Raw genomic sequence first — 23,372 nt, forward strand, 5'->3', positions numbered from 1 at the left:
GTGTAATTAGCAAGCATGGTGGAAATTTCAGCTTCCGGTATCTTTCTTTTATTAGTAACAATTTCTTTCATGTACTTGGCATAAGGATTCATTTTAAGCATATCAGTCAAATGCATACGCAAAAAGATAGGTCTAATCATTTCAGCAAAGCGTCAAAATCCTCATCATCCTTTTTCTTGGATGGCTTAGGAGGAAAAGGCATGGGTTTCTGAACCCATGGTTCTCTTTCTTGAATGTGCTTCCTATCAACAAAGTCTCTCTTATCATAACGTTGACTCTTTGATTGTGGGTTATCAAGATCAATAGCAGGTTCAATCTCTACATCATTATTATTGCTAGGTTGAGCATCAACATGAACATCATCATTAACATTATCACTAGGTTCGTGTTCATTACCAGATTGTGTTTCAGCATTAGAAATAGAAATATCATTGGGATTCTCAGGTGTGTCAACAACAGGTTCACTAGAAGCATGCAAAGTCCTATCATTTTTTTTCTTCCTCTTAGAAGGACTAGGTGCATCAACACTAGTTCTCTGACAATCTTGCTCAATTCTCTTAGGATGGCCATGAGGATACAAAGGTTCCGAAGTCATTTTACCACCTCTAGTCATAACTCTAGTAGCATTATCATTCTTCTTATTATTTAATTCATTGAGCAAATCATTCTGAGCCTTAAGTACGTGTTCTACTTGAGTGGTAACCATAGAAGCATGTTTACTAATAAGTTTAAGTTCACCTTTAACACTAGCCATATAATCACTCAAGTGTTCAAGCATATCAGCATTGTGTTTTAATTGTCTACCAACGTAAGCATTGATGTTTTCTTGTTTAACCATAATGTCATCAAACTCATCCAAGCATTGGCTAGCAAACTTAGTAAATGGAATTTCACATTTATCAAACCTATAGAGAGAATTTACCTTTACTACCTATGTCGGGTTATCAATACCATGTATTTCTTCAATAGGTGGTAAATTCTTAACATCTTCAGCTTTATTACCTTTTTCTTTCATTGATTTCTTTGCCTCTTGCATATCTTTAGGACTGAGAAATAGAATGCCCCTTTTCTTCGGAGTTGGCTTAGGAGTTGGTTCAGGAAGTGTCCAATTATTTTCATTAGTCAACATATTATTCAATAGCAATTCAGCTTGATCAACAGTTCTTTCCCTGAAAACACAACTAGCACAACTATCCAGGTAATCTCTGGAAGCATCGGTTAGTCCACTATAAAAGATATCAAGTATTTCATTTTTATTGAGAGGATGATCAGGCAAAGCATTAAGTAATCAGAGAAGCCTCCCCCAAGCTAGTGGGAGACTTTCTTCTTCAATTTCCACAAAATTATATATTTCCCTTAAGGCAGCTTGTTTCTTATGAGCGGGGAAATATTTAGCAGAGAAGTAATAAATCATATCCTGGGGACTATGCACACAACCAGGATCAAGAGAATTAAACCATGTCTTAGCATCACCCTTTAATGAGAATGAAAACAACTTAAGGATAAAGTAATAGCAAGTTTTCTCATCATGAGTAAACAGGGTGGCTATATCATTTAATTTAGTAAGATGTGCCACAACAGTTTCAGATTCATAGCCATAAAAAGGATCAGATTCAACCAAAGTAATTAACTTAGGATCGACAGAGAAATCATAATCCTTATCAGTAATAAAGATAGGTGAAGTAGCAAAGGCAGGGCCATATTTCATTCTAGCATTCAAAGACTTTTCTTTAAGCTTAGCCAATAATTTCTTAAGATCAGATCTATCATTGCAAGAAAGAAAGTCTCTAGCAGTTTCTTCATCCATAACATAACCCTCAGGAATAACAGGCAATTCATATCTAAAGGGAGAATCTTCATCATCACTTTCATCAATATTATCAGTTTCAATAATTTCATTCTCTCTAGCCCTAGCAAGTTGTTCATCAAAAAGTTCACCTAGTGGCACAGTAGTATCAAGCATAGAAGTAGTTTCATCATAAGTATCATGCAAAGCAGAAGTGACATCATCAATAACATGCGACCTATCAGAATCAATAGCATGTGTAGGTGTCGCAAGTTTACTCAAAACAGAAGGTGAATCAAGTACAGAGCTAAATGGAAGTTCCTTACCTCCCTTTGTAGTTGAGGGAAAAATCTTGGTTCTTTGATCTTTCAAGTTCCTCATAGTGATAAGCAGATATAAATCCCAAGTGACTCAAAGAATAGAGCTACGCTCCCCGGCAACAGCGCCAGAAAATAGTCTTGATAACCCACAAGTATAGGGGATTGCAATAGTTTTCAAGGGTAGAGTATTAAACCCATATTTATTGATTTGACACAAGGGGAGCCAAAGAATATTCTCAAGTATTAGCAGCTAAGTTGTTAATTCAACCACACCTGGAAACTTAATAACTGCAGCAAGGTATTTAGTAGCAAAGTAATATGATAATAATGGTAACGGTAGCAAAAGTAATATTTTGGGGTTTTATAGTGATTGTAACAGTAGCAATGGAAAAGTAAATAAGCGAAGAACAATATACGAAAATATCATAGGCATTGGACCGGTGATGGAGAATTATGTCGGATGCGATCGATCATGCAATAGTTATAACATAGGGTGACACAGAACTAGCTCCAGTTCATCAATGTAATGTAGGCATGTATTCTGAATATAGTCATACGTGCTTATGGAAAAGAACTTGCATGACATCTTTTGTCCTACCCTCCCGTGGCAGCAAGGTCCTATTGGAAACTAAGGGATATTAAGGCCTCCTTTTAATAGAGTACCGGACCAAAGCATTAACACATAGTGAATACATGAACTCCTCAAACTATGGTCATCACCGGTAATGGTCCCGATTATTGTCACTTCGGGGTTAACGGATCATAACACATAATATGTGACTATAGACTTGCAAGATAGGATCAAGAACTCACATATATTCATGAAAACATAATAGGTTCAGATCTGAAATCATGGCACTCGGGCCCTACTGACAAGCATTAAGCATACCAAAGTCATAGCAACATCAATCTCAGAACATAGTGGATACTAGGGATCAAACCCTAACAAAACTAACTCGGTTACATGATAAATCTCATCCAACCCATCACCGTCCAGCAAGCCTACGCTGGAATTACTCACACACGGCGGTGAGCATCATGAAATTGGTGATGGAGGAAGGTTGATGATGACGATGGGGATGGATTCCCCTCTCCAGAGCCCCGAACGGACTCCAGATCAGCCCTCCCGAGAGAGTTTAGGGCTTGGCGGCGGCTCCATATCGTAAAATGCAATGAATCCTTCTCTCTCATTTTTTCTCCCCGAACACGAATATATGGAGTTGGGGTTGAGGTCGGTGGAGCGTCAGGGGGCCCACGAGGCAGGGGGCGCGCCCAGGAGGTAGGCGTGCCCCCACCCTCGTGGATAGGGTGTGGGGCCCCTGACGTGGATTCTTCTTCCAGTATTTTTTATATATTCCAAAAATAATCTCCGTTGATTTTCAGGTCATTCTGAGAACTTTTATTTCTACACAAAAATAACACCATGGCAATTCTGCTGAAAACAGCGTCAGTCCGGGTTAGTTCCATTCAAATCATGCAAGTTAGAGTCCAAAACAAGGGCAAAAGTGTTTGGAAAAGTAGATACGGCGGAGACGTATCACCGACCCAGGACATCCCTGTCGTTCCTAAAGTCTACAGTAATGAATTTCACTCTTTCGTCCTTGAGGAAGTTCTTAAAATCCTGGCACTCAACGTCGGCATGGTATATGTGGTAGACCAAGCACATGTTATGTACGCAAACCTGGATCACAGTGGGCTTCTTCTTCTCTGTCTTCTTTAGAATCTTCTCTCTTTGTAGGACTGTGGTGTACTCAACATCTAGCCCAGCGACCCACTCATCCGTTGAACTATTGAACATGCGTAGGAAGCGAGCAAGGCATGCTTTCACCTTCGCGGATCCACGTGTGTAGATGACGATGAACTCATCGCCGGTGATGGATCTAACCTGGTACTCAGCGGCGACCAAGGAGATTTGGGAGGCCATGGATTTTGGAGGAGGGTTAGGAGAAGTTGAACTGGTGTAATGTGAAAGGACGGGACGACTGGGAGCGAACTATTGTAAGGTACTGTACTAGTAAAAGACGGGGACGAGTAGGGCGTGCGAACGGCGTGGGGTTGTTGGCTTGCCCGATGGATAAAAGGCTGCAAGCCCCCAAAGATTTCTCGAGAATTATGTGGGACTCACTAGATGTCATGTCTACTAGACCCATATCGTAGGCCTGATGGTATAGCTTCTGCCTGATCGCACGCCATGCCGGTGCGTGGGTAACTTCACTGAATTCCATCAACCGTCACGCCTCCCACGACCTTCGCCTCCCTCGCACGGTCGCACCCTTTGATACTCCCTCATGTCCTTTTTACTTCCGTCAATCGTTTGCAAAGTGTTTGACCAAATTTATACTAAAAATATCAATATTTACAATACTGATTATAATGAATATAAGAACTACGTTTTATAATGAGTATAAAAATATTGATTTGACATTGTGAATGTTGATACATTTTTCTATAAGTTTGGTCAAAATAGAGGTACATTGACTTCAGACAAAACTTAAATGCACAATGCAGACTGGTTCCTCCATCCAGGTGCGTGCCATGTCCTATCTTGTCATCACAACAAGAGCTATTACAGTAATACTACCTCCCTTCTAGTTTAAAGGGCTCGATTCAAAAATTTCACCTACTCTTAGCAAGATAGAGGAGGTGGAATAGTTTTTGTAGTCTGCAGAAGTACTCAACTAATGTTGTCGTTCTTCACAAAAAAAATGTGTTTACCAATGCATGCATGAACACTAGTTACTCTAACCCCCCTCTCTTCTTTAATTCTTTGCCACATCAGCATGTTTGCTATTCCCGTGTGCATGATACCAGCTAAGATACCAGCATTATGGCTAGCCCTAATCATCGCATGCAATAATTTAGTGCACCTTGAAATATGAACATGTGTGGGGCGTGTATGTTTTTAATGAGTTGACACTATACCTAGCCCAGCATGCAAGATGAGACTTATTATGCACCGTTCCCCATACCTGCAGGAAGCCCGTTCGTCTCCAAATCTTTTCCTCTCCATGTGTGGAAACAATATGCCAGCCAGACTCTCCTTCTCCCTCCGGCGGTCCCACCAGTCCACCCCATGTGGAAAAAATCTGCATGCATGACTCTCCTCCCCCCGCGCTCGTCCAATCCATTGTGACCAGCAATATTTCCACCCCTTCCCTCCCCCATAATTTACTCCAACAAATATGCCCACGTACTACCTCCTTTCCGGTTTATAGGGCTCAATTCAAAAATCTCACCAACGAAGGTAGATGATGAGTGGTGGAATAATTTTCATGGTTTGTAAAAGCACTCAATTAATTCGCTCGTTTTTCTCAAAGAATTGTGTTTACCAATGCATTAATTGCAATGCATGCATGCATGAAGTACATGCATTGGTCAAGTTTCTCATAATCCTCGCATGCAATGAATTAATGCACCTTGAAATCTGAGCATGTGATGGGAGTAGCAGTTACGTTAATCACGCAACATATCTTCCGGGACGCTGCTTCAGTTACTTAACTGCAGGTGCATCGGGTCACTAACATATGGGCCCAATAGGGGTCTGGCCCACATGTCAGTGACGCAACTGGGCCTGCAGTTAAGTCAGTGCAGCTCAGTCCATATCTTACGTAGGTGTGCCATTGCTTGCTATAAATATTGTGCCTCCCACGGCATTCGGAAGAACGCTCACGTTCATCACTATCTCCTCCCCCTCCCTCTCACGTCGACCATCATGGAATCGCCCCTCCCAAGCCCTAGGCGCCCCTCGCTGCACCGCCTAGACGGTCACGCGTCGCCGTTCCGTTCCTCGCCGCCACTAGTCGAGGAGGACGCGTCGGCGTTCCACTCCTCGCCGTGACGCGTCGGGGTTGACACATCGGTGTTCCCAATCTCGCCAGCATGTGCATCGGAGTTCGCGTCGACTCCCCGCTATGAGGAGAATGCCGCGCCGCCCGCCGAGCCCCCCAGCCTTGAGGAGCTTAGGAAAGAAATGGATGTCGCCATGTGGGAGGCTTTGCCGCCGACAGAGAAAGCCAAAATAGAGGCGGAAAAGAAGGCCAAGGAAGAGAACCGCGCTGCGGGGCAACCTGCCTGGCAGGTCTATGTCGCGTCCGAGAGAGTCAGGCAATTGGCTCTTTGGCAGAAGGCTCGTGCAAGGGCCATGAGGGTGGCGGAGGACGCCCGTGCCAAAGCCCTGAGTGTAGTCGGGCCCAAGCGCCTCATCTACGCTTGGCGGTACGTGGACCGGGTGCACACTTCCAGCAAGGAGGATACCTATTGGCGCCGGATCACCACACCGGTGAGATCACGCTCGCCCGCCGGCAAGCCGCCAATCATCACCCTCGTGAGTTGCGAGGTTGAGGAACATGCGTTGTGTCGGTGCGCTGGGAAACGGCCGCGCACCAGGGCACTCGTGGCGCGCCACAAGCGCTCATGCGACCGCCGTGGCTTTTAGTAGGACTATAATTTAGTTTCGTAAGGTGATCTCATTAGTTTTGGGACGCAAATGATAAATCTCGAACGTTCAGGAATTATTAGCATCCTTAATTAAGTATGTAAGAGGGAAAGTTTGGAAACCTTGTGTATCCGTACGCATTTTGTAAGTAGGTGCATATAGCACAAACTTTACTATATACTATCGCACTACACGTCTCTCTCTATATATGCTTGCAGACTATGCTACTCCCTCCGTCCAGGTGAATAAGTCATCTTTGGTTGTGCACTGTGACCAAGAAGGAGGGAAGGCTTTATACACCTAGATGGAGGGAGTACTACTATTACTTATGTACGTGCAAATGCACGTTTTAACATTATGATGCGGTTTTTGTAAAAGTAGAAAAAACAGCACTACTCAAGCTTGTGAAACGATTCAATGCAAAAATGTTCATTTGATTATTTACCTTTAGCTTCCTTCTCTATGGTTATTTCTCTGTCGTACTTTGTACGGAGTATCTGACTGGTCGGAAAGGCATGCAAATTCCCAAACCGCTTCCTACACCCTATATCAAATTTTTTGCCTAACAAGTTGTGCCGTGCAATTGGAATTCCAACTTGAGTACTAGTACTACTAGTAGGAGTACCATGGGGCCAGTTTGTTTAGGCTCCTAGATTAGTAGTAATCCCATTACTACTAGCTTTGTCCTGGTTTATTGGTCCCCATTGTAATCTGTGTCAAATTTTGATCATAAATTTAACTAATGAAATGTTTGTGCATGTCACATGCACTAACATTTTATCAGTTAAATCTTTGGTCAAAATTTACCACAAATTACAATGGTGACGAATACACCAGGGCGGAGGTACTAGTAGTAGTTTAGAAGCCCAAATAAATGAGTGAGGCGCCTTAATGTTACTCTACACTGTGACTAGTCTTATGGGAAAAGCTGGGGAAGAGACGGCTTATTTTTTAAGCCGCCAAAAGAACTGGCCCTAGGAGTAGTAGCTAGGGATACTAGGAGTAGTAGCTAGGGATCGAGTATGCGAGATGAACCGGAGAAAGTAAATGCAGAGAGATGAAATGCAAAAAAGACGGAGGGATGTGATGGTTGCTTGTCCGTTTATTTTACTAGGCCACTTATTACTAGCAGTGGTTGGGTTTTGTGATATGACGGCTTTACTGCCGCGCCACGAGCGGGGTGAGAGTGAGACTCCCATGCAGCGCCGCCCTCTACACTTGTACTACATCGGTCGTGGTTTATTAGTCCCCCATTGAATTTGACTGAAGATTTAACTGACAAAATGTTAGTGTATGTCAACAAAAACTATATCGTTGGATTCATATTTGAACATAGTTTTCAATGATATAATTTTAGGTGACATGCATCAGTATTTATCGTACTATATATAATGTTAGTTCAATTTTTTGCCGAACTAATCTATAGTAGTAAGGTGCCCGTGCATTGCGCGGAAGAGTGAAATGCATTGATCGGGGAGTTATTTATTTTGACAAAGGATGTGGGAGTCATCTCTAGAGCTCACAAACATCCGGGTGAAATAGATAAAAAGGTATCCTTTGCAAACAAAAGCATTCAACTGTTCAACCTGCATCCAAAACTTGTGAAGAAATAACACTTATTGTGCTTTGCAAGAAATGATCTTTAAGAATTAGTTTTTGAGTATCAATTGTTATACATGTTGGCTACAGATGACATGGCACTTTCTTATAGTCAACAGTTGGCTATACTATTAAGTATTAACCATGCCTTTATACACCTAGACGGAGGGATTCAATCAGGATGACTTGGAAGGGGCAGAGGAGATGTAAGAAATGGTTCATAGTAAGTCTTTCACCAGTACTGTAGTAAAAATTCATACAAGGAAGATTCTAGACTAAACTATATATGGATACACTTTTATTCATGCGCGATACTCCAATAGAGCAAGATCATGCATGGAAGTCTCCACATGCTTAGAAAGCGGATTACACTGAGTGAAGACTAATGATCAACATTTAACTTGATAATGCGTATGTCCAGGTGAACCTCCTTGGAGTCCCCGTGCACCGCGTTGGGGGGTAAATCATACCATGTGTCTTCCATGTCCACATCGGCGGGAAGGTCCCAGCTCTGCACAGTCCTAGTCAGCATGATGGAGTCGGTGTCGCCGCCCACGTACCTCGGAGGGGTAGTAATAGTGAGCATGCACCCATACATCGGCCTCGTGTCAGTGTCAGCGTCAGCGGCGTCTCCCCTGACTCACACTACAGATACAGGGCGGCGGCCTACGTGGGCCTCGCCGGTGCCCACAATCAAGAGAGGAAGACGATGTCGTCCTCCTCCGAGACTAGCAGGCGGCGGTCATCCTCCAGCGACTCCGGCATGGTGAACGGGTAGCACATCTCGTACTTGATGTTCTCTGCCAAGGGCCAGTAGTGACCGCTGCACGCATCCGTGAGGTGATGCACGATGTCCGCCGGCGAGCCCCAAAACGGCATGGGGCACTCATAGCAGTAGACGAAGGGCTCCTTGGAGGCATCGACCAGGCCGTCCATGAAACGGGAGTGGTTGTAGGGGACGTTGCGCCAGTTAAATATATGAGCAAGTTACTACGAGATTTAATCCGAATAAGCACAAATTAAATCATAATGGCTATAATAGAGATTAAACTAATCATGTGGACTAGCATAGTAGATGAACAGATAGAATCTAGTAGGATACAGAGTAGAAACATGAATTCTACAATGATTTCGAACAGGAAGGACAGAAACACATATGGTGCAATGGGAGCAGTACTGTTGGCGCTGAGGTTGTCGACCATGTCGTTGAGGAACAGGTTGCTGAGGTCGGGGAAGAATTCATCGTCGGTGAAGTCGTGGCTGCTAGCAGTCGCGAGAGTGCGCTCCCCAAATTTCAACAGCGCCCGCCGAATGGAGCGCAGGAGGGTGTGGCTGTAGGGGATGTTGCGGCCGCCGAATGGAGCGTAGGAGTAGCACACGAAGCAGTAGATGGTGCTCCGGTGCCCAGAAATTTTTGTTTGGCATCGCTTGGGCAATGTAGGGCATCGGTGCCAAATACCCAAAAAGAAAATTTAGCACCGCTTTTGGCCTACATAGTGGAAGGACTAAGTCTCTATCTCTACTCTTATCTCTATCTCTACTACTTTTCTTTGTTTTTATAACAAATCGAATAGTATTGCGCCGTCCGCTGCACGCCCGGCTGAACACGCCTCCTCGCCTCAATCATCACCAACTGAGTCTTTTATAGGAGTAGGAGTAGAGAAAAAACCGAGTTGGTGATGATGGTGTGACGTGCAATGCATGGGCATCTTGCTATTTTTTGCATATAATTCCAAACACCACGTAGACATGGTCTTTGACCATTTTACAACTATGTTAGTATCATTATTAGTGGTCAGCCGGTGCAAGTTATAGCCCTGGGTGTTTTAACCTTTTTTTAGTAATGATATCTGGCGATTGTTCGGCACGAGCTCAATCCTGGCGAATCCCACATAACCGTCAGATTTCCATCCAACGGTGGCCTGTTTTTAAGCCATAGTATTTGACAAAACCTCCACCCTTACACACATACTGTAATTGCATCGCGGGCGTTTGCAACTGCCATGTCTCCCAGCGAACGTTTACTGGGGATTGGAGTTAGCACCGATGGCAGTTCGTAGTCGTTCCATGCTCGGGCATTGAAGTTTGTAACTATTTTAGATTAGAATATACTACTCCTCTGGTGCTACTAGTAGAGCAGAGTCCTACTCCACTACTACTCTACTCAAGCAAGTTAGGGCATAGTAGTAGGTACTATATGGAGTACCAGTACTGTGATCACTCAAGTAAGTTCTCTGACTTCGATATGACGCTACGCTGCTGGTATGTGTCTCATAAGTCAAGCGGCGTGCTGTAGTCATCATCACCTGTCCACTTCCCGCAGCACATATTCGCTTCTCCATCTTTGTTCGCTCTTCCATCCCCGCTAAGGCGCCTCCCCCCTCGTCCAATCTTCCATCCCCGCTAAGGCGCCTCCCCCTCATCCGAAACCCAAGCACTAACAATGGCATAACCGAGCAGCGTCTGCCGAAAGAGTGGCTGGAATTCGTTCCCCACAGAGGTAATCAAGCTCATTGTTTCGCGTGTGGACAATCTCAGTACCATGCCGCCCGCTGCGTGCTCGTCGAGGTTGTACCGTCTACTCAAAGCCCTTAGGCCGGAGCTTTTTAAGCTAGCTCCTTGCTTGCTGATGCCGCCTGATCTTCAGAAACGGCGTGTCACACAGCATAACGATCGTAGGGTGGCGAGCATCAACCCCATTGACTGTGATCCGATCCCCGTCACCCTCAACTACATTAACGGTATGTACTGGGTCGGCATGAACACGTCTTGGATGGTGCTCGTCGATGGTCGCGGAAGCTGGATGCTCGTGGAGGTCTACACCCGGCGATTGATCCCCCTTCCTTCGATTAACACTGTACTGCTTTGGCACCGCGGCCAGAATACTCAAAATCTTACAGTAGCCAACATGATACCAAGTTTGATTTGCTCAAGGTTGTAATCTGCCAACTGCCCACAAGATCTATGAATTATAAAGACTTCAGGCTAATTGGGTTCTTCAACCGCGGTCTCGCCTATCTGACAGGTCACTGCGGTAAGTGGATAAATCTGCACGTCCATCGCAGGATCATACATCCTCCATGGTTCTCTGATGCCACTGAACACAAGGGCTTCATTTACGCTGTCGACTCCTTCTATGGCTGGACGTATTGCTGGCCTACTCCACTCATCGCTACAAACGGCTGTTACAGCAGTATGTTACTTTCCTATGATATCATGATGGCTTGCTTATATTACTGTCAACATTTACTGAAAAAATATTCATGCTCATAACATGTTGTTCTTAAGATTGACAACATCAAGAGCCCTTTTTTATTTGTCTCCAACTTTTTTTGAGGGTTATTTTACTCCAACTTGATATGATGTTGTAGGCCGCCTGGTGTCCCTACCCTTCCTAATCCCAGGACCTTTCAACGAAAAGAGGCATGGCAGTTGCAGGTGGTTCCTGGCTCGATCAGACGATGGCGAACGATTGATGATCGTTCGCACGTACCGGATGTGTTGTTTTGCAGAATACAATCACAGTCACTGCAAGGTCTTTGAGCAGGATCCCAGCTTCTCTGGGCCTTCAGGAATTTTTGACTGGAGATTGGTAAATAGCCTTGGTACACGCTCTCTATTTGTCGGACTGAATTATTCGATTAACCAGGATATAACCGACGGCAAGGATCATGATGGCAGCACGGTTTCGTTCATCAGGCAAAACTGTGTGTACATAGCGTACCATGTGTCTCTGCATGCAGCATACCCTGATATATGTCGCGACGCTCTGCAGCCCAAAGTAGGAGAGAGGGTCGCAAGTATCAGACTTCAACCTGCTGGCTAGAGTTTCCCCCGTCAGGCACCCATCTGGGTCAAGCCGTCAGCCAATCTCCACAGCTTAATAAATAGTAATGTCTAACTGAGCCAGTTAGTTAGATGCATACACTTGGTGTATAGGATCTTTATTTAGTTTGATGCACACACTTGTTCTTTTTTGGTAGCCCTTTTGTAATGATGGCTGATGATTGGTTTGGAAGAGAGAGTTGCGTCTTCACTCTTTTGGCCTGCTTACTGCTTCTGTTGCACCCCAGCCCTGGTTGCTGCTGCTGTTTTCAATGTACAATCAGTAGTATATTTCGTCTGTTGGTTGAATAAATGTGTTGTTAGAACAACAAACACAATGTTTTGGAAGTCGTTGCATGGTTCGATCCTTTAGTGCCCCGTACCGTACGTAGCGCATACTATTCTTCATACGGAACACATTTTCCACTTGTTGATAACATGCAGCCCACTGATGAAGGCCCAATAGAGAAGCGCATAATTAACTGGAAGGGAGGCTCTCACATGAATCCGGCCCAGGTACATGCTCATGGTCCCCTAAACATAAATAAGTAAATAAATAAATAAAGCTAAATGCTCATGCACCAGTTCTTTAAATTCACGATTTAACAGGAGGATATTATTTCCTATGATAGTGTTGTTACATTCAGTCGATATTATTCTTAGGCAAAGATAGTGACCAGTCTTCTTTCTCCCAGCATTTTCTTCCTACAACTAGTGGACCCATGCAAATCGTAGTCAATGTCGTAAATAGTTCCGGTCCATTTTTATTTTTCAATAAGAATGTCCAACCCAGCCCAGCACATTGGCAACAGCACTTTATCCTCCGCCTTGGTGTGCTTGCCGCGGCGCCGCTGTCCGGCCCTGTCAGCATAGTTTTTTTCAAAACGGTCCCTGTCAACATAGTGAATCGAGAGAGGACTGTAGTTGTGAGTATGACAGTACGGACCCACCAGGTCCACTCCCGAACACAAGCAAGCGCCTCTTTTAGTACTCAGATGAACCCCTTGTTTTTTACTCTAATCCACCCTGCTGATATCTGGGACCCACATCATTTTCAACGTATAGTCAATTAACAACAGAATTGCACAACTTTTTTTGAGTAGTAATTCGAGAGCAGGCTATAAACTGGGTTGTGCGGTCTCTGTGGCCTGTCTAACAACATGACCAGCCCAGCAGTTTTTTCTTTGGGAAAATAGGTAGCCCAGTATTTCTTTTTGAATAATACCCAAGCTAGGCCTATTTGTTTTCTTCGACTTACTAGACTGCAAGATGCATTTCGGCCTGGCCAAAGAGTATGGTCAGTGTCTGTTAAAAGTAATATCAAAAGGGGTTGAAAATTCCAAAAAAATAGAGCAAATGGGATATTAGTTTCTTCTTTTGTTTTTGTTCTTCACTGATATCTTATACTCCCTCCGTCCCAAAATTCTTGTCTTAGATTAGTCTAGATACGGATGTATCTAATACCAAAACGTGACTTGATAGATTCGTATTTAGACAAACGTAAGACAAGAATTTTGGGACGGAAGGAGTATTTCATTGGATTTAACATGACATAGTACTAATTTATTTTTAAATTTGTTTTAGTATGGCTACTAATTTTTGGATTAAGAATATTTTGTTCCCCAACAAAAAATTGCGAATTTTCAAAATTTCCCACATATTTAGTTAATTTTTTTAACCCTGGTACTGACGAGAAAATGGGCAGCAATTCTAAAAATGGAAAACGGGATGTAATAAATTCCATATGAATTAGAAAATGAGTAAAAATTATAAAAAAATAATAGGAAATGGGTTGTACACACCACAGATTTCGAGGCTGATTTGTTTACGCAATGCTTTGTCAGTCAACACACGATTCTAGCAGGAGTGACTGTTGGATGTCCATCCAACGGCCGACATGCTTCTTCAATCTCGGATCTTCTTGCTCCAGCCGCCTAAACTAGCGCCGGTGGGGCTACCTGCTCCCTCCTCTTGTGGCCCCCTGTGATGCCGCGCAGGCTTCCCCAGCCCACCCTACTCCCTTTGCTGGCCTGGCCGCACGCAATTAACTGCCTCCTTATTACGCGAAAAAAATGATTCCTCCCACTGACATTTGGGGCGCACTGGTTGGGAGGCTGACCTGTGGGCCTACTAAGTTGACGCATACACAGGGCTTGTCAACTTAGTCAACAAACGATTCTAGCAGCAGTAACCGTTGGATTTGAATCAAATGGTCATGTTGCTTCTTCGATCGCTGCTCTTCTTGCACCAGCCACCCAAACCAGCACCGGCAAGACCGCCTGCTCCTACCTCCAGTGGTCGGTTGTGCTGCCGTTGAGGCCTCACCGCCCCCTACTACTCCCACTGCTAGCCAGGCCCTGTGGCAATGGCAGCCTCACACCGCAGCTGAACTAGTGAACCCTCATACTCCTCTCCGCGTGGGCATCCACTGTCGCGTCTTCCCCTGCTCTGCGTCGTCCCCTTCCTAGGCCTTGCCGTCGTCCACCACCTTGGATGCGCTCGGCATGGAGTGGTCCACATGGTCAACGAACGACACCATCGGAAGTAGACTGTGCGTGGAGAGGATGACAGCTGGGTCCATGGCCGCACGCATGGAAATGCCTCCTTATTACGCGCAAAATAATGATTCCTCCACCTGACAGCTGGGACCCACCGGAAGGGCCTTGATGTCTACTACACAACCTTCTTCTTGTAGACATTGTTGGGCCTCCAAGTGCAGAGGTTTGTAGGACAGTAGCAAATTTCCCTCAAGTGGATGACGTAAGGTTTATCAATCCGTGGGAGGCGTAGGATGAAGATGGTCTCTCTCGAACAACCCCGCAACCAAATAACAAAGAGTCTCTTGTGTCCCCAACACACCCAATACAATGGTAAATTGTATAGGTGCACTAGTTCAACGAAGAGATGGTGATACAAGTGCAATATGGATGGTAGATAAAGGTTTTGTAATCTGAAAATATAAAAACAGCAAGGTAACTAATGATAAAAGTGAGCACAAACGGTATTGCAATGTGTTGAAACAAGGCCTAGGGTTCATACTTTCACTAGTGCAAGTTCACTCAACAATAATAACATAATTGGATCATATAACTATTCCTCAACATGCAACAAAGAGTCACTCCAAAGTCACTAATAGCGGAGAACAAACGAAGAGATTATGGTAGGGTACGAAACCACCTCAAAATTATCCTTTCTGATCGATCTATTCAAGAGTCCGTAGTAAAATAACACGAAGCTATTCTTTCCGTTCAATCTATCCTAGAGTTCATACTAGAATAACACCTTAAGACACAAATCAACCAAAACCCTAATGTCACCTAGATACTCCACCGGAGAGGGATTCCCCCCTCCGGCAGGGAGCCGGAACGGGTTTAGATTGGTTTTCAGTGGCTACGGAGGCTTCTGGCGGCGGAACTCCTGATCTATTGTCGTCTTTGATGTTTTTAGGGTATATTGATATATATAGGCGAAAGAAGTCGGTCGGGGGAGCCACGAGGGGCCCATGAGGGTGGGGGCGCACCTCCCTGCCTCGTGGCTTCCTCGAAGCTTCCTGACGTCTACTCCAAGTCTCCTGGATTGCTTCCGTTCCAAAATAACTCTCCCAAAGGTTTCATTCTATTTGGACTCCGTTTGATATTCCTTTTCTTCAAAACACTGAAATGGGCAAGAAAACAGCAATTTGGGCTGGGCCTCCGGTTAATAGGTTAGTCCCAAAAGTAATATAAAAGTGTATAATAAAGCCCATAAACATCCAAAATAGATAATATAATAGCATGGAACAATCAAAAATTATAGATACATTGGAGATGTATCAGGCCTCTGTATTTAGCGAAAAAATGTTCCCACCACTGACAGGTCGGACCCACCAGCTATATCTTCGCACGCAAGGAAGTGCCTCCTTATTACGCACAAAAAAATGAATACCCCCCTGCTAGCTGGGACCCATAATAGTGGGAGGCTGACTTGTGGGCCAACTAAGTTGACGGGGACGGAGGTATTTGTCAACTTAGTCAATATGAATGATTCTAGCTCTAGTGACCGTACGATGTCCATCCAACGGTTGTAGTGCTTGTTCAACCTCTGGTCTTCTTGCTCCAGCCGCCCAAACCAGCGCCGGTCATGCCTCGTGCTCCTGCCTCCCGTGGCCGGCTGCGATGTCGTGGAGGCCTCACCGCCCCTACTACTCCCACCGCTGGCCAGGCCATCCCTCTACTCACCCACACCCCCTGTTATTCTACGGCGATGGCAGCCTCACACTGCAGCTGAACCAGTGAACCCTCGTACTCCTCTCCGCGTGGGCATCCACTATCGCGTCTTCCCCGGCTCTGCGTCATCCCCTTCCTAGGCCTCGCAGTCGTCCACCGCCTTGGTGCTCTTGGCGCGGCGTGGTCAATGTGGTCAACAACTGACTTCCATCGGAAGAGTACTGTACGTGGAGAGGATGATAGTTGGGTCCATGGCCGCAGCTAGGTCCACAGCCACAGCCTAGTTTTTTTGTGATTTGCCAAGTAAGTCACTCTGTCAGGCCTGTTGGGCTGCAAATCTTTCAAGACGAGGAGAGCTTCATTCTGCTGGCCGAGAAAATGGCCTATTAGTAATGAGAAATGGGTTGTACATTTTTAAAACACATCAAACCAGCAATTAGTTTCAAATTTCTTTTTTTCATTTCGAGATTTTAAATTGCATTGATTTTATTGCGTGTACAATTTGTTGGATTTTATATTGATATACATTCATTTTTAAAATCAGTTTGAATGTGACTCGAAATTTCGGGATTAAAAACAGTTCGGACTGTACCGAAATATGCAAAATTTCGTATAATTTTTTAACCGTGGCCACAATATGGGCTGTAATGCTAACCAAAAGAATATGGGATCCAAAAAACCTTAAGAATTAGCAAATGGGCTATAAATTATTAGAAATAATGGCAGATGGGATGTATGTTGTTTTCCACATATTTGAGGCTTTCCTAAAAAAAGGTTGATGCACAAGTAGTGACTATTGGATGTCCATCCAACGGCCGTCATGCTTCTTCAATCTCTGCTCTTCCTACTCCAGCCGCTCAAACAAGCGCCGGCGAGACTGCCTACTCCCTCCTCCCCGTGGTCGGCTGTGCTGCCGCGCAGGCCTCACCGCCCCATCGTACTCCCATCGCTGGCCTAGCCATCCCTCTACTCACCCACACCTGTTGTTATTCTCCGGCGACGGCAGACGAACCAGTAAACCCTCGTATAGTCGTACTCCCCTCCGCATGGGAAACAACTGTTGAGTCTTCCCTGGCTCCGTGTCGTTCCCTTCCTAGGCCTCACCGTCGTCCACCGCCCTGGTGCTCTCGGTGCGGCCTGGTCAACATGGTCAACGACCGACATGCATCTGAAGTGGATTGTACGTGGAGAGGCTGGCAGCTGGGTCCACGGCCGCATGCAAGGAAATGCCTCCTTATTATGCGCAAAATAATGATTCCTCCACCTGACATCTGGGACCCACCGAAAGGGCCTCTATATTTTGCGAAAAAAATGTTACCGCCGCTGACAGCTCGGACCCACCAGTTATATCTTCGCGCGCAAGGAAGTGCCTCTTTATTAGGCACAAAAAATGAATATTCCCCCTGCTAGCTGGGACCCAGTATAGTGGGAGGCTGACTTGTGGGCCTACTAAGTTGACAGGGACAGAGGGCTTTGTCAACTTAGTCAATATGCATGATTTCTAGCTCCAGTGACCGTATGATGTCCATTCAACGGCTGTAGTGCTTCTTCAACCTCTAGTCTTCTTGCTCCAGCCGCCCAAACCAGCGTCGGTCGTGCCTCGTGCTCCTGCCTCCCATGGTCGGCTGCGATGCTGCGGAGGCCTCACCGCCGCCTACTACTCCCACCGCTGGCCAGGCCATCCCTCTACTCACCCACACCACCTGTTATTCTGCGGCAACGGCAGTCTCACACCGCAGCCGAACCAGTGAACCCTCGTACTCCATTCCGCGTGGGCATCCACAACCACATCTTCCCCGGCTTTGCGTCGTCCCCTTCCTAGGCCTCGCTGTCGTCCACCGCCTTGGTGCTCTCGGCGCGACGTGGTAAATGTGGTCAACGACCGACTTCCATCGGAAGAGTACTGTACGTGGAGAGGCTGACAGCTGGGTCCACGGTAGCCGCTAGGAAGTGCCTCCTTATTACGCGCAAAATAATTATTCCTGCACCTGACGGCAGGGACCCACCGGACGGGCCACCGTATTTCGCAAAAAAACATTTCCCCTTGACTGCTGGGACCCACCAGCTACATCTTCGCACGCAAGGAAGTGCGTTCGAGAAAAAAACGATTCACCCCCTGACTGTTGGGACCCACCAGCTATATCTTCGCACGCAAGGAAGTGTCTGGCAGTTGGGACCCACCTGGTCGAAGCGTACGTAGCGTTGTCATTCTGGTCACGAACGTGTATGTACATACTGGTTGATGTAGAGCACACACATGTCGTAGTAGAGGCGCGCATGTAGCATGTACACGTACGTACAGCGGCTAGTGTGCAAGAAAGAAAGTACGGCCACATACGTACATGCATGCGGGGTCTCGAACGCCTACTCGCGCATACGTACGGCCAGGGCTCGTGTACATGGCTGGGTCGGAACGGAGAAACTGTGTCGTCGTTGTGTTCATGGGGAGGCAGCGGAATGCGTCATGTTGTAGATTCAAAAGTATGTCTAGAGGGGGTGATTAGACTACTTGACCAAATAAAAATCTAGCCTTTTCCCAATTTTAGTTCTTCGCAGATTTTAGCTATCTTAGCACAAGTCAAGCAATCTCCACACAATTCAAGCAAGCATGCAAAAGAGTATATGAGCAGCGGAAAGTAAAGCATGCAACTTGCAAGAATGTAAAGGGAAGGGTTTGGAGGATTCAAACGCAATTGGAGACACGAATGTTTTTGTCGTGGGTCCGATAGGTGGTGCTATCGTACATCCACGTTGATGGAGACTTCAACCCACAGCGGGTAACGGTTGCGCGAGTCCACGGAGGGCTCCACCCACGAAGGGTCCACGAAGAAGCAACCTTGTCTATTCCATCACGGCCGTCGCCCACGAAGGACTTGCCTCACTAGAGGTAGATCTTCACGAAGTAGGGGATCTCCTTGCCCTTACAAACTCCTTGGTTCAACTCCACAATCTTGTCGGAGGCTCCCAAGTGACACCTAGCCAATCTAGGAGACACCACTCTCCAAGAAGTAATAAATGGTGTGTTGATGATGAACTCCTTGCTCTTGTGCTTCAAATGATAGTCTCCCCAACACTCAACTCTCTCTCACAGGATTTGGATTTGGTGGAAAGAAGATTTGAGTGGAAAGAAACTTGGGAAGGCTAGAGATCAAGATTCATATGGTTGGAATGGAATATCTTGACCTCAACACAAGTGTAGGTGGTTCTCTCTCAGAAAATGTGTATTGGAAGTGTAGGTATGTTCTGATGGCTCTCTCCACGAATGAAGAGTGGGTGGAGGGGTATATATAGCCTCCACACAGAATCTAACGGTTACACACAATTTGCCAAACTCGGTGGGACCGAATGGTTAAACTCGGTCGGACCGATTCAGCAAACCTAGTGACCGTTAGGATTTTCGGTGGGACTAGATGCAACTAGGTAGGACCGATATGGTTAGGGTTAGGGCATGACGTACTCTCGGTGTGACCGATTACATAAACTCGGTGGGACCGATTTTGGTAATAAGCTAACCAGAGAGTTGGTCAGGTAAACTCGGTGGGACCGATTCGCTCATCTCGGTGAGACCGAAATGTTACAAAAGGGAAACAGAGAGTTTACATTGCAATCTCGGTGGGACCGATTGCTCATCTCGGTAAAGACTGAAACGTTACGAAGGGAAACAGAGAGATTAAAATCCCATCTCGGTGAGACCGAGATCCCTATCGGTGAGACCGATTTGCCTAGGGTTTGTGGCAGTGGCTATGACATTTGAAACTCGGTGGCGCCGGATAGAAAGAATCGGTGGGGCCGAGTTTGACTTTTGGTTTAGGTCATATGTGGATGTGGGAGAGTAGTTGAGGAATTTGGAGCATATCACTAAGCATTTTGAGCAAGCAAGCCATTAAGCAACACCTCATCCCTCCTTGATAGTATTGGCTTTTCCTATAGACTCAATGTGATCTTGGATCACTAAAATATAAAATGTAGAGTCTTGAGCTTCACACTTGAGCCAAACTTTTTGTCCGTAGAATTTTGAGGGATCCACTTTCCTCATCCATGCCATGCCATTCATTGAGCTTTTCCTGAAATATTAATCTTGGAATAATGTTAGCTCAATGAGCTATATGTTGTTAGGAATTACCAAAACCACCCAGGGATAGTTGCACTTTCACATGTTCATCCGGAGGCAACGGAACGCGTGGGAGCCAACCGGCTTGGACGGAACAGCCAATGGAAACGAGGCCTGGCGTACCGCAGAATGGAGGAAACGGCCTTGTGTTCGACCGGCCACGGCCGAAACGGGATCCTGTTCATTGGGAGGGGTCTGGCGTACCGCAAAACGGAGGAAATAGACTTGTGTTGGACCTCCTATGGTCGAAACGGGGTCCTGTTGATTGGGAGGGGTGTGGCATACTACAAAACGGAGGAAACGGACTTGTGTTGGAGCGCTATAGTCGAAACGGGGGTCCTGTTCATCGGGAGGGGTGTGGCGTACCACAAAACGAGACTCCACAGGATACTGTTCATCTCCACCAGCGACCCCCTCCAGCCTCCACGGACTACTGTTCATCCACCGTCGACCTCCTCCAGCCTCCACCTGCGACTGTTCATCCACGGGCTCCTGTTCATCCAGCCTCCACCGCGCGCTATTCCACCGGCTACTGTTCAACCAGCCCTCTCCATGGGCTCTGGTTCAGCCACCCCTCCACGGGCTACTGTTCATCCAGCCCTCCACCATCTACTATTCATGCAGCCCTCCACGGGGTCGCCCTGTTCATCCAGCCCTCCACGGGGTCGTCCTGTTCATCCAGCCCTCCACGGGGTCATGTTCATCCAGCCCCAACAGGCTCGATCGATCGGAGTCCTGTTCATCCAGAGGCAACACCATGGGGTCATGTTCATCCACCCCCACCGGGAACTGTTCATCCAAACCCCCCAGCAACGCTCACTATTCATCCAGAGGCAGCATCGATCGGCTTCAGTTAGCAACAGTAGCGAAGGAATCACTCGGATTCAATAACGCAGCTAGTGCAATCGCTTGGGTTCAGTTAGAGCCCAACGCCTCACTCGGGTTCAGTTAGAGCCCAACGCCTTGCACACACGCGCGTACGTGTACGAGAGAAACGCGCATCGCTCGGCCCCCGACCACCCACCGTAACTGGGAACTCCCCGAAATTTTCCTCGCCCTCGCTTCTACCATGGTTTTTCCATCATGGACGGACCAAAGAATGTCATGCAGCTGTGTCTCCGGCCCGCCCAGGACAAAAAGCCCATTTTCTGTCATAGAAGTAGGAGCCCACCACATCTATGATGATACCGGGTTTTGTCACAATTATCGTCATAGAAGTGTCATTAGTATGACAAAGAAAAATTCATTCGGCCCAAAATGTCACGGATGTGTTTTTTTTGTAGTGCATCCCCAAAACTGACAGTAACAATTTCTTTCTCACAGTCTATCCTAGCATTAATAGTGTTCAAGAAAGGTCTACCAAATATAATGGGACAAAAATCATCTTGTGGGGAACCAAGAACAATAAAATCAGTAGGGTATTTTATTTTTCCCACGCAAGATTTCGACATCTCTAACGATCCCAATTGGTGTAATAGTATCTCTATTGGCAAGCTTAATAGTAACGTCAATATCTTCTATCTCAGCAGGTGCAATATCATTCTTAATTTCTTGATATAAAGTAAAAGGAATTGCACTCACACTAGCACCCATATCACATAAGCCATGATAACAATGATCTCCTACTTTAACAGAGACAACAGGCATGCCAACAACAGGTCTATGTTTATCTTTATCATCAGGTTTGGCAATTGTAGCAGCTTCATCACAGAAATAAATAACATGCCCATCAATATTATCGACCGAGAGGTCCTTAACCATAGCAATATTAGGTTCAACTTTAATTTGTTCAGGGGGTGTAGGTGTTCTAGTATAACTCTTACGAACCACAATTGAAGCTTTAGCATGATCCTTTATCCTAACAGGAAAAGGTGGTTTCTCAATATAAGCAGTAGGAACAATAGGATCAACATTATAAGTAATGGTTTCTTCTTCAACTTTAATAGGTTCTACTACTTTCACTTCAATGGGAGGATGATATTTAAACCACCTCTCCTTAGGGAGATCAACATGAGTAGCAAATGATTCACAAAAAGAAGCTACTATCTCATAGTCAAGTCCATATTTAGTGCTAAATTCACGAAAAGCATCGGTGTCCATGAAAGATTTAACACAATCAAACTTAAGGTTTATACCTGAATCATTACCTTCGTCGAGTTCCCAATCTTCAGATTGCGTTTAATTCTTTCCAGTAAATCCCATTTAAATTCAATAATCTTCTTCATAAAAGAGCCAGTACAAGAAGTATCGAGCATGGATTGATCATTATAAGAAAGCCGAGCATAAAAGTTCTAAATGATAATTTATTTTTAGAGATCGTGATTGGGGCATGAATATAACATTGACTTAATCCTCTCCTAAGCTTGAGCGATACTTTCTCCTTCACAAGGACAAAAATTATAAATATAATTCCGATCATGATGAACTAGATGCATAGGATAAAACTTCTGATGAAATTCCAATTTCAATGGATTGTAGTTCCAAGTCCCAATATCATCGCATAGCCTATACCATGTCAATGCCTTCTCCTTCAAAGATAAAGGAAAGACCTTCTTCTTGACTTCATCCTCGGGCAAACCTGCAAGCTTAAATAATCCACAAACTTCATCCACATAGATTAGATGCATATCAGGATGTAATGTTCTATCTCCTACATAAGGATTAGCTAGCAGTTTCTCTATCATACCCGAAGGAATTTCATAATAAATATTTTCAGTAGGTGCGGTACGTTGAGGGGCAACTCTTTTCTCTTCCGGTCGGGGTGAAGATACCCCGAACAAACCCCTCAAAGGATTATTTTCCATAGTAACAAGTGATAGTAAATTTCAGCACACTATATAAATGTTTCCTTACCAAAGGTGCTTCACTCCCTGGCAACGGCGCCAGAAAAGAGTCTTGATGACCCACAAGTATAGGGGATCTATTGTAGTCCTTCCGATAAGTAAGAGTGTCAAACCCAACGAGGAGCAAAAGGAAATGACAAGCGGTTTTCAGTATGGTATTCTCTGCAGGCACTGAAATTATCGGTAACAGATAGTTTGATGATGAGATAATTCGTAACGAGTAGCAAGTAACTAAAGTAACTAAGGTG

Source organism: Triticum aestivum, chromosome 3A, assembly GCF_018294505.1.
Source record: "Triticum aestivum cultivar Chinese Spring chromosome 3A, IWGSC CS RefSeq v2.1, whole genome shotgun sequence".
Lineage (NCBI taxonomy): Eukaryota > Viridiplantae > Streptophyta > Magnoliopsida > Poales > Poaceae > Triticum > Triticum aestivum.